Source organism: Trichechus manatus, unplaced genomic scaffold, assembly GCF_000243295.1.
Source record: "Trichechus manatus latirostris isolate Lorelei unplaced genomic scaffold, TriManLat1.0 scaffold00003, whole genome shotgun sequence".
Taxonomy (NCBI): Eukaryota; Metazoa; Chordata; class Mammalia; order Sirenia; family Trichechidae; genus Trichechus; species Trichechus manatus.
Window position 1 is genome coordinate 5,346,136 of NW_004443939.1, and position 17,987 is coordinate 5,364,122.

A 17,987-nucleotide genomic window follows, 5' to 3' on the forward strand; every position below is an offset into this window, starting at 1 on the left:
CAGTTAGAGTGATATTCTACTTTGTGAAAATGGCCATGTCACTCTCCAGTGCAGATCCTTCAAGGGTTCCCCGTAGTCCTTGGGACCTAATTCAGACTAGTTTTCTGTGTTCATTATACCTTTCATGGGCTGTCCCCTCCAGTCCCACACTTAAACCTGCCACCAAAGCTAGACTGTCCTCCTAACAGCTTTATCACAGGTTATGTTATTTTACTACTCTGAGTCTTTGTATATGCTTCACCACCTAGGCAGTTCTTCACTACCTTGGTAACTCTTATCACAATCTATTATTCATGTTGTTGTTGTTGTTAAGTGCAGTCAGTCAGTTCCAACTAGTAGCGACCCTATGTACAACAGAACAAAACACTACCCGGTCCTGCGCCATCCTCACAATCATTTTTATGTTTGAGCCCATTGTTGCAGCCACTGTGTCAATCCATCTTGTTGAGGGTTGTCATGGATTGAATTATGTCCCCCTCAAAATGTGTGTATCAGTTTGGCTAGGCCATGATTCCCAATATTGGGTCCTCCATTTTGTGATTGTAATTTTATGTTAAAGAGGATTAGGGTGGGATTATAACACCACCCTTACCCAGGTCATATCCCTGATCCAATGTAAAGGGAGTTTCCCCAGGGTGTGGCCTGTACCACCTTTTATCTCTCAAGAGATAAAAGGAAAGGGAAACAAGCAGAGAGTTGAGGACCTCATACCACCAAGAAAGCAGTGCTGGGAGCAGAGCGCATCCTTTGGACCCAGGGTCCCTGCACAGAGAAACTTCTAGTCCAGGGGAAGAGTGATGAGAATGCCGACAGAGAAAGCCTTCCCCTGGAGCTGACACCCTGAATTTGGACTTTTAGCCTACTTTACTGTGAAGAAATAAATTTCTCTTTGTTAAACCCATCCACTAGTGGTATTTCTGTTATAGCAGCGCTAGATGACTAAGACAAGGGTCATCTTCTTTTTCGCTGGCCCTCGACTTTACCAAGCATGATGTCCTTCTCCAGGGACTGATACCTCCTGATAACATGTTCAAAGTATGTGAGACGTAGTCTTATCATCCTTGCTTCTAGGGAACATTCTTGTTGTATTTCTTCCAAGACAGATTTGTTCATTCTTTTGGCAGTCCATGGTATATTCAATATTCTTTGCCAATGCCACAATTCAAAGGCATCAATTATTCTTTGATCTTCCTTATTCATCGTCCAGCTTTCATTTGCATATGAGGCAATTGAAAACATCATGGCTTGGTTCAGATGTACCTTAGCCTTCAAGGTGACTTCTTTGCTTTTCAACACATTAAAGAGGTCTTTTGCAGCAGATTTGCCCAACGCAATGTGTCCTTTGATTTCTTGACTGCTGCTTCCATGGGTGTTGATTGTGGATCCAAGTAAAATGAAATCCTTGACAATTTCAGTCTTTTCTCCATTTATCATGATGTTGCTTACTCGTCCAGTTTTAAGGATTTTTGTTTTCTTTATGTTGAGGTGTAATTAATACTGAAGGCTGTGATCTTTGATCTTCATCAGTAAGTGCTTCAACTCCTCTTCACTTTCAGCAAGCAAGGTTGTGTCGTCTGCAAAATGCAGGTTGTTAATGAGTCTCCCTCCAATCCTGATGCCCCTTTCTTCTTCATATAGTCCAGCTTCTCGGATTATTTGCTCAACATACCGATTGAATAAGTATGGTGAAAGGATACAACCCTGACGCACACCGTTCCTGAATTTAAACCACGCAGTATCCCCTTGTTCTGTTCAAACAACTGCTTCGTGATCTGTGTACAGGTTCCTCATGAGCATAATAAAGTGTTCTGGAATTCCAATTCTTCAAAATGTTATCCATAATTTGTTATGATCCACACAGTCCAATGCCTTTGCCTAGTTAATAAAACACAACTAAACATCTTTCTGGTATTCTCTGCTTTCAGCTAGGATCCATGTGACACCAGCAGTGGTATCCCTGGTTCTGTGTCCTCTTGTGAGTCTGGCTGGCTTGCATTCCTGGCAGTTCCCTGTAGATATACTGTTGCACCTGCTTTTTAATGATCTTCAGCAAAATTTTACTTGCAGGTGATATTAATGATATTGTTCGATAATTTCTGCATTCAGTTAGATCACCTTTCTTGGTAATAGGCATAAATATGGATCTCTTTAAGTCGGTTGGCCAGGTAGCTGTCTTTCAAATTTCTTGGCATAGGCAAGTGAGCACTTCCAGTGCTGCATCTGTTTGTTGAAACATCTCTATTGGTATTCCGTCAATTCGTGGAGCCTTGTTTTTTGCCAATGCCTTCAGTGCACTTGGACTTTTTCCTTCAGTACCATTGGTTCCTGATCATATGCTCCCTGCTGAAATGGTATGATTCATATTAGTTTACAAAATTTTTCCCCCCAGAAAACTGTGAGCACTTTGAAGACAAGGGTCATGTTATACTTGTTTATATCCAGTGCACCTAGCTCAGTACCTGGTTCATAGAAGGTGTTTGGGTTTGGTAAAAATTTGTTGAATAAATGGGATTGTCTAATAGAAGAAACAGAAGATCCATAAAAGTGATAAGTACTATATCAGAGGTACAAGGTACACACAAAGCTAGGTCAAGAAACTCTACAGGGAAAAGGCATTTGTGCTGAATTTTAAATGATAACTAGGCATAGACCACGCAAATAAGGGTGAGGATTGTCTTCTAGGGAGAGGAACTGGCATGTACAAAGACATGAGAATGAAAAATATCAAGGCATAATTGAGGGTAATTGCAAATAGACCAAGATTTCAACTGTAGCATAAGCAGTTCTTAGAGGATGGCTTGTAACTAACAAGTTCTTATAAAACATGCTGAGTAATTGTACTTTATTTAGTAGATCAAGGGGAACCACTGAATTGGAATAGTGGACTAATTTGGTCAGAGCTCAGTTGTAGAAAACTCTTTCAAGCAGCAGTGAGGAAGAAGGCTTGAGGGCACATGGCTAGAGGCAAGGAGACCAGTTTTAGTTAGTCCATTAATCCCGATAGAAGGTGATGCGAGTTTGAATGAGGACAGTGGTGATGATGACTGAGAGTTAAGGTCAAGAGATCAGCAGGGCTTCTGAGGCGTTGAATATGGAAGGCAAGAGAAAATGAGACCTAGCTTCAATTACCCAACTTCACAACTTTTAATACATTATATTGGAATTATCCATTTATGGTCTGATTCCCCCACCAACTTTTCTAAATGTTCAGCAAACAAAAAGTTGTCTAATCCAAAGATGGACATGGATGCAGCTAGCTGTCATTTCCATTTCTTATTGTATTGCTGTTGCATACAGTAGCAGTTACCATCAAGTAGATTCCAACTCATGGAGACCCTATGTGTGTCCAAGTAGAGCTGTCCTGCATAAGGTATTCAATGACTGATTTTTTTGGAAGTAGATCTCCAGGCCTTTCTTCCAAGGTGCCTGTGGGTGGACTTGAACCTCCAACCTTTCAGTTAGCAGCCGAGAATGTTAGCAATTTGTACCAACCAGGGACTTATTTATATTTACCTATCTCAAATTCTCTTTCAAAGTAGATAGAAGCATGGTTGGATGGATGGATTCAAAGAGCATGTGCTATGCCCTTGCTCTTGGACCAGACTACAGAGATGAATCAAATCACTTAGACCCAGTCAGTCCCTGGTTTTAAGGAGCACATAGTCTGGTAGGGAGGCTCAATAAGTCTGAAATAAATAACATTTGAGGAGTCTTAATAACCTGTGCTAGAAAGTCAGCAAGGAAGAATCAACGTAGGCCTGAGGTGCAGTGGGAACGGAGCCTTCCACTCTCCTGTTTAAACTAGTCTGTGTATTTACACAAATTTCAGTTAAATATCCTTTCCCAGTCTATGGCACACTGAAAATGCATTACTAGGGTAGAGCCCTTTTCAACCCCTGTCATAATATAATCACCCTCAGCTGATACAGAACTCATACATGACACCATCCAAAGGCATTTCTAGCAAGGACAAAGATCCTGTAAACCAGCTCTTTGTGCAGGATGCGTTGTCCATGAACCTGACCATCAATAAATTTTCAGAAATGTAGTTTGCAACTTGGACATCTATATCAGTGTGGAAATACTTTCTCCAGCATTTGGGTCAAAGTTTGCTCTGCTTCTATGAATACAAGCCATCTTTGCCCAGATTATGACGTCTCTTTGTGGAAAAGCATTGGTAATGCCTGTTTCCTGATGCTGAATTTAAATTAAAAATGTGACCTCTTTTCTGCCATTACTAAAAATCTTCACAGTAGTCCACTATGGTTTTTGACAGGAGTCCTGGGAGTTATTGGCCTTTATTTAGTTGGCTTTGAACCATCAACAAATCAGAGCACATTTGGAGCTCTACTTTGGATAATTCCATATATATAGGCAGTTGCATTGGACACAGGGATGGGATACGATTAGTCCGTGGGTTACAGAGAGGATAGTCTTAGAGAACCCAAAAGTTAGATAATGGGGCCAAACCAAAATCAAAAGCAAAACAGACTGTCCAGTATAGCATCAGTCCAAAGAGGCCAAGCAGAGAGACAGAAATCAACTATAAAATAAAGGGATAAAATAAGAATAACAATACTGATGGCAGTAATAATAATTAGGCACTGTGCTAAAGATTTACATATATATAATTGTTAATCCTTGAATGATATACAATAATCACGGTAAAAAACCCAAACCAAACCTGTTGCCATTGAGTTGATTCCAACACATAGCAACCTTACAGGACAGAGTAGAACTGCCACAAAGGGTTTCCAAGGAGCGGCTGGTGGATTCAAACTGCTGACCTTTTGGTTAGCAGCTAAGTTCTTAACCACTGCACCCCCAGGGCTCCATAATCACAATGTCTGACATTTAGTTTGAAGACTTAGTCTTAATTCTGAAAGTTTTTCACGTATCATCTCACTTAATCCTCTCAAAACTCCTGTGAGATACAGATGTTATCTGCGTTTTATAGATGGAGAACTGAAACTCAGAGAGGGATAGGGTAGCAAGCACAGCCTGGAGAGAGTTCCTGAGATGCTGACTTACCGTAAGGGCCTTTTTATACACATCCCTTCCTACTTACCTTTCCTTACCATTAATTTATTCTGGATTTTTCTCTTGTGAATTTGAATCTCTGGTTTTACAACAGGTTATTGTCATATAGGGCACTATAACAGGAAGTTGCATCTTTTTTTGTTCTTTGTTTCATATGTACATATGTCTCTAATATGCCACACTTGATAGTGTCTGCCTCAGTAATGCATTGCCCCTGTTGTTTGTTAGGTGCCATCGAGTTGATTTTGACTTATAGCAACAGAGTAGAACTGCCCCATAGGGTTTTCTAGGCAGTAATCTTAATGGGACGGGGTCCTGGTGTCACAATGGTTAAAGCACTCAGCTGCTAACCAAAAGGTCAGCAGTTTGAACCCACCAGCTGCTCCAAGGGAGAAAGATGTGGCAGTCTGTTTCCATAAAGATTATAGGCTTGGAAACCCTATGGTGCGGTTCTGCTCTGTCCTATAGGGTCGCTATGAGTCAGAATCTGCTCAGTGGCAATGGGTGTTGGGAATCTTAATGGGAAAAAATCACTATGTCTTTTTCCCAAAGAGCTGCTGGGTAGGTTCATACTGCCAACATTTGGGTTAGCAGCCAAGCTATTTATTAACCATTGTGCCACCAGAGTTCGTGCATTGTCCCTAGTATCCACTAAACACACAGCCATAAATATACCATCTGTAGCAGAAGAGAAGAGAGAGGAAATGGAAAAGGAGAGGAAAAAGGAAGTAAAAGAAGGAAAAGAAAAAAAAGTGTAAACTCTACATTGGAAAAATAAAAGATGTTGTCTCATTTTGACAAATAAATACAGACCTTCCATTACAAAGCAAATCCTTCATTCCAAGTACATGAGTAGATTGGTACTTAAAAAAAATCTCCATCTGGTTAACTTCAGGATGAAGAAAAAAAATAAGATTGGATGTTTCCTGGCTCAGAAGCCCATGCAGTTTCATTTCACTGAGATTTGGACTCATTTTTCACTCATTTCAAGCTTGTGCTGCTGGTGTTTTTTTCTTCTTAGAAAGGCACATGACCCCTTCCCATAGATGATTAATTTCAGTTGCATCACTAAGCACCCATCCAGGATTGCCTCATGCTTGTCGATACTTTTTCCAGAAAAATTGTGCAAAAAACATTTCTCTTTGCTTAGACTTTTTCCACAGAATACCAACCCAGTGCAAACACTGCATCCACGTGTTAGAGCTTGTTTCCAATTGGACCATGGCCATCCTCCCTTCAAGAGCTCCGTTGTTGTTAGCTTCTATCAGGTGGTCCCTGACTCATGGATACCCCAAGCACAACAGAATGAAACACTGCCTAGTCCTGCGCCATCCCCATTATTGATTGTGGATCAGACCCACCTTCGTGATCCAGAGGACTTCACTGGCTGATATTCAGAAGTAGATTGCCAGACCTTTCTTCCTAGTCCATCTTAGTCTGGAAGCTCCACTGAGACCTGTTTAGCATCGTACCAACAATGCAAGCCTCCATTGACAGACGAGTAGTGGTTGTGCATGAGGTAAACTGACTGGGAATCAAACCCAGATCTCCCGCATGAAAGGTGAGAATTCTACTGCTGAACCACCAGTGCCTTCCAAGAGCTCTAATCTGTCCATCAGAAAGTCCTTTTTGTCCCACCTCCAAAATATATCACCAGTCAGTCTGTTGTTCTTTATCTCCACTCCCAGCATCATTGACCAAACTGCCATTGTCTCTATCCTGGTCTATGTAAACTGAATCTCTTATACACAAGATATGGTTGGGTCTTGCTTTTCTGTTCAGTCCTACAATATCTTCGTTTTATTTGTAGTGTTTGAACTATTTAATGTAAAGATGAATATGATTGGATTTAGGTATTCCATTTTGCTAATTGTTTTCTGTGGTTACTTTTGTTGTTTTCTTTCTTTCTCTGTTTCTCCTATCCTGCCTTCTTTTGGATTAATTAAATATTTTTCGATTTTCAAAAATCCATTTTAATTTCTTTATTGGTTTTTTGGCTTTTTAGCTATCTTTTTTGCACTGTTTTTAATGGCTGTTTTAACAACAAACATCTTTAACTTTTCAGTCTACTTAGAGTACATATGTATCTCTTCATACAAAATATAAAAAGCATTCAATGGTATAGTTCCCTTTAGTAGCACACCCCCCCCCCCATAGTCTTTTATGCTGTCATTGTTATATGTGTGATATCAACATTTGGTACAAATGGTTACGCGCTCAGCTAGTAACCAAAAGGTTAGTGGTTGGAACCCACCCAGAGGTGCCTCAGAAGAAAGGCCTGGTGATATGCTTCTGAAAAATCTTAGCCATGAAAACCCTAGAGAGCGCAGTTCTACTCTGCAAAATGTGAGGTCGCAAAACGATGAGTTGGAATTGGCTCGACAGCAACTGGTTCCTTTGGTTCTAGCTCTTTATGCAGTAGTTGTCATATGTGTGGTATCTACATATGTCATAAGCCAAACAATACAATAGTTGTTATATTTTTCTTTAAAGTCATGCATATTTTAAAGAAATTATGATAAATAAAACAATCTTTATGTATTTATCTACATATTACCATTTCCATATGTTTCTATTTCTGTCTGAAAATTTAAGTTTCTATCTTGTGTCTTTTTCCTTTACCCTGAAGAACTTTTGTTAGTATTTCTTGCAGTGTAGGTCAGCCGGCAGAAGATTCCCTTAGTATTTATTTAGTTGAAAATGTATTTATTTTACTTTCCACTTTGAAAAATATTTTTCCTCAATATAGAATTCTTAATTGACAGATTTTTTTTTTTTTTTCTTCAGCACCTAAAAATCCCAGTATACTGTATTCTGGCACAATTGTTTCTTATGAGAAGTCTGCCATCATTTATATCATTCTTCCCCTATATGTGATGTGTTGTTTTTCTCTGGCTGCTTTCAAGGTTTTCTCTTAATCCTTGATTTTTATTGTGGTGTGATAGAGTGTAATTTTCTTTGGCTTTATCCTTACTGGGTGTGCTGAACTTCTCAAATTTATAAATTGATACCTTTCACAAAGTTTAGGAAATTTTCGGCACTTATTTTTTAAAATAATTTTTCAGCCCCATTTGCTCTCTTCCCTCCTCCTGCAACTCCAATTGCACACATTTGGCTATTGTCCCATGTGTCCCTGTGGGGCTTTGTTATTTTTTAAATATCTCTCTCTCTGATACTATCTATTGCTCTATTTTCAAGTTCACTGACTCTTTTGTCTGTTATCTCCAATCAGCTGTTAGGCCCATCCACTGAATATTTATTTTGGATATTATCTTTATCAATACTATAATCTCCATTTTTTATAGTTTTTGTTTCTTTGCTTAGGTTTTCTGTTTATTAATTATGAAGATATTTTTCTTTACATCCTTGAGCATTAAAATTCTGTCTTAGTCATCTAGTGCTACTATAATAGAAATACCACAAGTGGATGGTTTTAATGAAGAGAAGTTTATTTCCTCACAGTTAAAGTAGGCTAAAAGTCCAAATTCAGGGCATCAGCTCCAGGAGAAGGCTTTTTCTCTCTGTCGGCCTTCTTCTCTTCCGTGTTCCCCCGAACTAGGAGCTCCTGTGCGCAGGGACCCCAGTCCAAAGGACACGCTCTGCTCCCGGCACTGCTTTCTTGATGGTATGAGGTCCCCCAACTCTCCGCTTGCTTCCCTTTTCTTTTATCTCTTGAGAGATAAAAGGTGGTGCAGGCCATACCCCAGGGAAACTCCCTTTACATTGGATCAGGGATGTGCCCTGGTTAAGGGTGGTGTTACAATCCCATCCTAATCCTCTTTAACATAAAATTACAATCACAAAATGGAGGCCAGCCACACAATTCTGGAAATCATGGCCCAGCCAAATTGATACACACATTTTTTGAGGGACATAATTCAAACCATGACAGCTTCCTACTTTAAAATCCTTGTCTTCTTGTCTTCTAATTCTAACATCTGTGTCACCTCAGGTTCAGTGTCCAGGGGGTTGGCTTTTCTCTTAAGTATGGGTTACATTTCCCTGTTATTTCATATGTCTAGTAATTTTGGATCATACCTTGGGCATTATGATTGATATTTACGCAACCTCTGGATTATTTTATGTTCCTCTTAACAGTATTAATTTTTTATTTTAGCAGGTAGTTTACTTGGCTGAAATAAAACTCCAAATTTTGTCTTTCTTGGGCACTCACTGAAATCCGTGTTGAGTTATTTTAGCCTTAGCTAGGCTACTTTTAGTGTTCCCCATGCGCATGTATTTCAGAGATCATCCAACTATTAAGGTAGCATTTATATGTTCAATTTGGCGATCCCTTTCTATTGCTCTCTCATTTCTGAGGTCTCTACCCACCTCCCATGTTTTCTAGCGTCTCTGAATGCATTGAACTGTGGTCTCTCATTTCTTAGCCAGTAAGACTGGATGTTTCTACCTGAGTATTAGTCATCCTGCATAGCACTGATTGAGGCCTGCCCTTGGACAAAAATCCACAAAATCAGAAAACACCCCTATTTTTTTCTCCCACGTGTCTACTCCAGTTTCTGCCTGGTTTTGATCAGTTTCCAGTGTCTTTTTATAATTAACTGGTATATTTTGATTACCATTTTAAATTGTTGTCTGTAAGACAGTTGATATGATAATGAGCTCTTCAACCATTATAGGAACCCCTGCATTATTATTTTTTTAAGTAAATGGAATTACTTTGCTCCCGTGATTGAAACTCTTCTGTGTCTTCCTATTGTACTTGTAATAAAATTTAAAGCCTTTACTATGGTCTGCTTTGCCTTACTTCCTACCTCTCTATCCTCATTTTACACTTTTTCTTCTTCACGTCACTGTAGTCTCACTGGACTCCTGTCATTTCCTGACTGTTTTATTTCTTTGTGAATCTCAAGTTATTAGAATGATATATGGCACAAGGTAGCCCTATATCACATGTTACTTTCATGAATAAATGAACTAATTAACAAATTGTAAATATGCACAAAGCTAATGAGTTCTGTGATGAATGAAACTGTTTAAACTAGCCATGCATTAGATTAGAATTTATCTACTTGTAAGTGGAGTTGTTCTATGTAAAGTTAATATTAAAGTTTTAAAAAAACATTGTTTATATTCCCTTTGGAGAGTATTTGTTTCTCTTAAAGACTGTTCAGTGTTGAAACCTACAATCCTTTTAACAACATGAAAGGAATTGTCTAGGTTGGGCTTTCTTTTTTCATTAGAATTTCATGAGAATTTCAAGACTGAGAAAAATCAGCAAAGCATTTTAGATTTGAGAGCAGAAAACTACGTAAGTAAAGAGTTTAAATTGTTTAGATGAAGAAGTATATGCTGAGCAAATAATCCAAGGAGCTGGACTATATGAAGAACATGGCATCAGAATTGGAAGAAGACTCGTTAACAACCTGTGATACACAGATGACACAACCATGCTTGCTGAAAGCAAGGAGGACTTGAGGCACTTAACTGATGAAGATCAAAGACCACAGCCTTCAGTACGGATTGCACCTCAACATAAAGAAAACAAAAACCCTCACAATTGGACCAGTAAGCAGCATCATGATAAATGGAGAAAATATTGAAGTTGTCAGGAATTACATTTTACTTGGATCCACAACCAACGCCTGTAGAGCAGCAGTCAGGAATCAAAAGACGCATTGTATTGGGCAAATCTGCTGCAAAAAAATGTTTTAAAGTATTAAAAAGCAAAGATATCACTATGAGGACTAAGGCGTGCCTAACCCAAGCCATGGTATTTTCAATCACCTCCTACACATGCGAAAGCAGGACAATGAATAAGAAAAACCCAAGAAGAATTGATGCCTTTGAATTGTGCTGGAGAAGAATACTGAATTTACCATGGACTGCCAGAAGAATAAACAAAGCTGTCTTGGAAGAAGTATAGCCAGAATGCTCCTTAGAAGTGAAGACAGTGAGACTTCATCTCATGTACTTTGGACATGTTATCAGGAGTGACTAGTCCCTGGAAAAGGACATCATACTTGGTCAAGTAGAGGGTCAGCAAAAAAGAGGAAGCCTTCAACAAGTTAGACTGACACAGTGGCTGCATCAATGCACTCAAACAGCAACGATTGTGAGGATGGCGCATGACCAGGCAGTGTTTCGTTCTGTTGTACATACGGTTACTATGAGTTGGAACTGACCTGAGGGCACCTAAAAACAACAAAAACAGATGAAGAAAGGGATGTTACAGGTAAACGTAAATGGAAAGACGGCAGTTGTGACAACTGATGTGCATTTCTCTGAGCCTCATGGCTGTTTACTCTCTCTGCTAGGCAAAGTAAAAGAGTGTCTCAAGACTAATACGTAAAACTGATTTTAAGAGAAAATGCCCATCATGCAATAAGATACCTTTGTCTTAGCAAAATGATCACAGAACCTAAAATTCTTAAAGTGATTCTAGGTTTGCTTTTGTTATGTGTTTTTCTTGCCTGTTATAACCAATAATTTGATATCTCAGACAATACAGTTCTCTGTGTCATTTTACAAACATTTTGGCTATTTGTGATATTAACTTATTAGATGTTTTAGGAATAGAATTGTAGATGGTCTTGTTTTGTTCTCTCATTTTACAGAGGTACATAAGAGGAAGGGTCTTGTCCAGACCCTAGAACAGAACTGAACTCAGATCTTAGGATCCTTATCTTATATTTACTCTGCCATATCAAGGCCTAAAAACTCAAATGTTTAAAGGAATCAGGAAGATAGCTTAAATGTATAAACAGACTAAGCAAAGAAATATTCTTTTCTTCCACAAAGAAATTTTTCTTGAAGCTCACAATATTCTGGGGCTGAATTCCATATTCCTTCCTTTGACAGAGAGATAGACTTAGGGAAATATATCTCTACTACAAGTAAAGCATCAGAGCAATCATGATGATAAATCAATAAAAACCTGGTGTCTGTTGTTGGGGAATGGTAGGGAGTAGTGGGTCCTCTCACTAACCAGAGGGTGCATGCCTGTCTGAAGGGACTGGTCATCGCAGAGCACCCCTGACTATTGCCATGAGGGAATATGGGTGGTCCAGTGTTTTACATTCAATTCTTCAAGAGAGCCAGAATCTGAGTTTTAAGTGAAATCTCCAAATTTTAAAATATTGGCTCATTTTAAGAAAACATTATACAGCCTCATAAAAATTAAAAACTTTTTTTCATCCAAAGACTTTACCAAAAAAGTGTAAAGACAAGCTACCAAATGGGAAAATATCTTCAGAAACCACATATCTGACAAGAATCTAATAAAATATATATAGAAATTCGACAACTTAACAACAAAAAGACAACCTAATCATAACATGGGCAAAGGACTTGAATAGACATTTTACCAAAGACGACATTCAAATGGCCACCAAAAACATGAAAAGATGCTCAGCATCATTAGCCATCAGAGATGCAAATCAAAAGTACAGTGAGATACCGTTTCATTCCCACTAGGAGGGCAAAGATAAGAAAAACAGAAAATAACAAATGTTGGTGAGGAAGTGAGGAAATTGGGACCCTTATCCATTGCTGGATGTGAATGCAAAATGATACAGCCATTGTGGAAAACAGTGTGGTGGTTCCTCAAAAAACTAAAAATAGAACTACCATGTGACCCAGCACTTCCACTCCTAGGTATATACCCAAAAGACTTGGAAGCAGATACTCAAACAGAGATTTGTATACCAATGTTCATTGCAGCACTATTCACAATATCCAAAAGGTGGAAACAGCCTAAATGCCCATCAGCAGATGAATGGATAAACAAAATGTGGTACATACATACAATGGAATACTAATCAGCCAGTAGGAGAAACGAAGTCTTGATACATGCTACAATATGTATGGAGCTTGAAGACGTTATGCTGAGTGAAATAAGCCAGTCACAAAAGGACAAATGTATTAACTCACTTATATAAAAAGATAAGAAAAGGCAAATGTATAGAGACCAAAGTTTATTAGTGGTTACCAGGGGTGGGAGGGAGGGGGAAAATGGGGGTTAACAGAGATGGGAAAATCTAGTTGATCAAAGGTAGGGTTGCACAGCCAATTATTGTAATTGCTGTCAATAAATTGTACACCTGTAAAAAGTTGAATTGGCAAAAGTTATGTGATAGATATAGTTACAATGACAACAACAACAACAAAAGAGTAGCTGCTGAGGCTGCTTATGTACACCCAAACACCTCATGGGATTTGGTTCCTTGGTTTGGAAGTTTAGAGTCATGGTTTCATGGGACATCCCAGTTAATTAATCCCTAATAATGTATTTAGTGCTTCTGTTCTACCTCCTAGTTTGTTGTGTAGTGCCTGGGGTCTTAAAGGCTTGCAAGCGGCTATGTAAGGCACAACAATTGGTCTCTATTCACCTGCAACAACAGAGGAAGAAGGAGAGTCAGGAATAGGAGGAGGATATGGAATGTGTGGCTAATTGGCTTCATGAACAGCTGCTTTCTTTGCCATGAGACTAGAAGAACTGGATGGTGCCCAGCTACCATTACTGAACATTTTGAGCAAAGATTCTAAAAAGAATACTGATCAAAAAGGGGAAAATGCATAACAGAATTTCAAATTCTCATAGACTCCAGACTTTCTGGAGCCATGGAGGGTGGATGAAACCCTGAAACTATTGCTCTGAGATCATCTTTAAACCTTAAACTAAAAATATCCCCTGAAGTCTCCTTAAAACCAAACAGTAGTTTTATTTTAATGAGTAAAAAAGGTCTGCCTTGAGCATTATTCTCTTTTAAGAACTGTTTATATGGGATCAAAGTGACAACAGCAACTTGAAAGATTAGATGGGAACCTTAGGGGGCAGTCAGTTTATGTTAATGAGGGAGGAACAACTCAGAAAAGGAAGGTGAGAATGGCTGCACAACTTGAAAAATGTAATCAATGTTGTTAAATTTTACATGTAGAAACTGTTGAACTGGTGCATGTTTTGCTGCGTATATTCTCAACAACAACAAAATTTAACAACAATAACATTCAGAAAAAAAAAAATTGTACAGCCCAAATAAAATACATCTGTGGGCCAGATGCCACCTCATACTATCCATTTATGATCTCTGTACTGTACTGCATTGCATTTCCATTTCCCCCATGTTCCAGATACAGATACCACCTTTATAAGGAAGGGCCTAAAAATCCTAACTCTTCTGTAAAGGTTTACAGCCTTAAAACCCTATGGTGAAGTTCTACTCTGTCCTGCAGAGTCACTATGAGTCGGAATCAACTCAACGGCAGTAGATTTTGGGTTTTTAAAAAAACTCATCCTTAGTTATATATTGCAATATGGCCTTTCCCTCTTGATCCGGACCTGAAAGCCATCCTGAAGACCTGACTCCACCCAATTCAAGCTTCTTACCTAGACACATAGTTTTTAGGCTTTTCTGCCTATTCTTAGAGCTGAAATCTGAGAAGGTGTAGGAAACAAAAAAATAGTCATAGGGTTAGAATGGCTCTGTCTATATATTTCTAAGGCAACTGCTTAGCAAGGACAGTAATTGTGGTAAAACTGGTTATTGCACTGGGAAGCAAATAACCACTAATTGGACACTATGTTCTTCTATACTGTGCTAAATTTATTAGAGAATAGAACATAAGCAGAGACCAACCCTAGGAACAAGCACTCCAGAAGACAGAAATGAGTGCTCAGTAATTTGACAAACTGTCCTGTTCTTTGTTAATTAAGCAGGGTGGACCTTTACCACCAGATGCAGTGATAAAAACAAAGTTCAGCTGACCTCTTGGAATCATGGTCACCCAATGCTTTTTTGGTGGTACCCCCTTATCTTTAATAATAAACAAACAACAACAAAAAAAAAATCGTTGCTGTCGGGTCTATGCCAACTCATAGCAACCCTATAGGACAGTGTAGAATTGCCCCATAGGGTTTCCAAGGAGCGGCTGGTGGATTTGAACTGCCGACCTTTCAGTTAGCAGCCGAGCTCTTAACCACTATGCCACCAGGGCTGTAAACTGAAAGACCACTATATACCAGGCATTCACCACAACCTTCCCTGCAAAGCGAATGTTATTGTCCCCATTTACAGTTGTAGAAACTGAGGCTCTGAGAGAGGTTAAGTAACTTTGTAAAGGAAGTACAGCATATAAGTACAGACCATAGATTTGAATTCAAGTCTGTTTCCAAACCCCATGTTCTTTCCACTGAGCCACGTTTCTCTTTCTTAGTCACTAAGACCCAAAGATTAAAGCCATCCTTGACTCTGATTTCTTTGTATTTTATAACTGGACAGTCAGAAAATCTGTTTTATTTTGTTTAAAATGTGGCTTATTCATTCATTTAAGATGCCAAGCATTGTTCTAGGCACTGAGAGGTGGAGGATAATGGGGCTCTTGCTTTAAAAGAACTCAAGGGGAAGAGATAGACATATAAACTAATTATGGTAAAAGAACATGATAAATGATACAATAGAGTGAGGACAGGGAATATTGTACCTTATATTCCCACTGCCAGCAAATGATCCTTATCTGCATCCCCTGCCTGGGCCATTTCCCTGTCCTGCCACCCTGCCAGAGTAACTCTCCTTAACTTTTCATCATTCTGCTCCTCAAATGAAAATAATTGTCTATGGCTGCCAATCTAGTAAAAATGTAAACACTTACCTGACTTTCAAGGCCCACTGTCTCTAACCCCACTCTCATTATTGATCCATATTTCCACAATTTCATTTATTCTCTACTTTAACATATAGTTAACCTGTGCCTACAGTCACAAAGGGGACCAAAACATGAATTGTTCCTGCTTTTTTATAGAACTTACAGTTTATTGGTAGAAGCAGAAATCATTCAGAAAATTGCACCAATAGGTAGAAATATAGAGGATGGTAAGTGCTACCAAGGAAGAGTACATGGTGCTATGAGATCATATTGTGGACCCACGTTATAACTTATTCATTCAACATTTATTCAACAAATATTTATTGAGCACCTGTGATATCCCGAGTCCCTGAATGGTGCAAATGTTTAACATACTTGGCTGGTAACTGAAAGGTTAAAGGTTTAAGTATACCCAGAGGCCCTTGGAAGAAAGTCCTGGTAATCTCCTTCCAGAAAATTAGCCATTGAAAACTGTATGGAGCACAGTTATACTCTGACATTCATGGGGTTGCTGTGAGTCAGAAATGAACTCAGCAGCTGGTCACTGGTCTGATATGCCAGGCGAGGAGCTAGACCAATTCCCTTACTGCTCACACCATGTATGTATTTTCATCTTCATGTCTCTATTCAACATGGCTTCCTTTCTGGCTTGACTTTCCTCCAGCCCTTTACTTCTTCAAAGTCTGCCTGTTCTTGGCCTCTCAGCTGAAGCCTGTCTTCCTCCAGCTATATAATAACTGCCAAATTACTGACCCCTTACTTTCTGCTACTATGTATTTCTTATTTTCCACTGTACCCCCTGAGCCTACGACAGTACCTGGCATATTAGGCATGCAGTAAATACTGCATTCATGCGTGCACACATGCTTTGTCCTGTGTTTCCTTCTGGAATCCTGTTTGATTCAACAAACTCATTTAAACCCACCTTCATTAAACTCCTAAAGCACTTCCCATAGAAATTAGCATCAAATCAAGTAATGACTTTAATTATCCATTATTGATCCAGGGGGTTCATCTTTTTTTTTTTTTAAGTTAATTAATCAATTAATTTTTTAATTGTACTTTGGATGATAAGTTTACAGAACAAACTAGCTTCTCATTAAACAGTTAGTACACATATTGTTTTATAACATTGGTTAACTCCATGACATGTCAATGCTCTCCCTTCTTGACCTTGGTTTTCCTATTACCAGCTTTCCTGTCCCCTCTTGCCTTCCAGTCCTTGCCCCTGGGCTAGTGTGCCCCTTTAGTCTTGTTTTGTCCTATGGGCCTGTCTAATCTTTGGCTAAGAGGTGAATCTCAGCAGTGACTTCACTACTGAGCTAAAACGGTGTCTGGGGGCCATACTCTTGGGGTTTCTCCAGTCTCTGTCAGGCCAGTAAGTCTGGTCTTCTTTTTTTTTTTTTAATTAATTTTTTTATTATACTTTAGATGAAGGTTTACAGAACAAATAGTTTCTCATTAAACAATCAGTATGCATATTGTTTTATGACATTGGTTAACAACCCCACGACATGTCAACACTCTCCCTTCTCGACCTTGAGGTCCTTTTTTTTGGTGAAAATATACATAGCCAAAGTTACACCATTTTAAAAGTTGCTACATGTACAATTCCGGGACATCAATTACATTCTTCCAGTCATGCTTCTATTCTCACTATCATTTTCCAAATTATTCCATCACCATTATCTTCAACTCACTGTCCTCTAGACTTCCCATCAAACCTTTTGAATTGCTGTTGTCAATTTGATCTCACATAGATAATTCTTTTTTTTTTTTGTACCTCAGATGAAGGTTTGCAGAACAAATAGTTTCTCATTAAACAGTTAGTACACATATTGCCCTATGACAATGATTAACAACCCCATGACATGTCAACACTGTCCCTTCTAAAACTTGGATTTCCTATCACAAGCTTTCCTATCCCCTCCTGCCTTCTAGTCCTTGTCCCTGGACTGATGTGCCTCATTAGTCCTCTTTTGTTTTATGAGGCTCTCCAATCCCCAGCTGAACAGTGAACTTCAGGGGGGGCTTCACTACTGAGCTAAAAGGGTGTTTGGGGGCCGTACTCTCGGGGTTTCTCCAATCTGTCAGGCCAGTAAATCTGGTCTTTTTTTGTGAGTTAGAATTCTGTTCTACATCCTTTTCCAGCTCTGTCAGAGCAGTCAGTGGTGGTAGCTGGGCACCATCTAGCTGTAGTGGACTCAGTCTGGTGGAAGCCATGGTATTTGTGGTCCATTACTCCTTTGGATGAATCTTTTCCTTGTATCTTGTTCTCTTCATTCTCCCTTGCTCCTGAAGGGGTGAGACCAGTGGAGTATCTTAGATGGCTGCTCACAGGC

The 17,987-nt window shown here is 39.1% G+C and overlaps 1 protein-coding gene across 1 annotated transcript in view; it reads left to right on the forward strand.

The window, feature by feature from the left end:
• Positions 1 to 17,987, forward strand: part of FGGY (FGGY carbohydrate kinase domain containing) — a 557,022-nt gene that overhangs the window by 382,307 nt on the left and 156,728 nt on the right. The gene's annotated exons all lie outside the window — the stretch shown is intronic.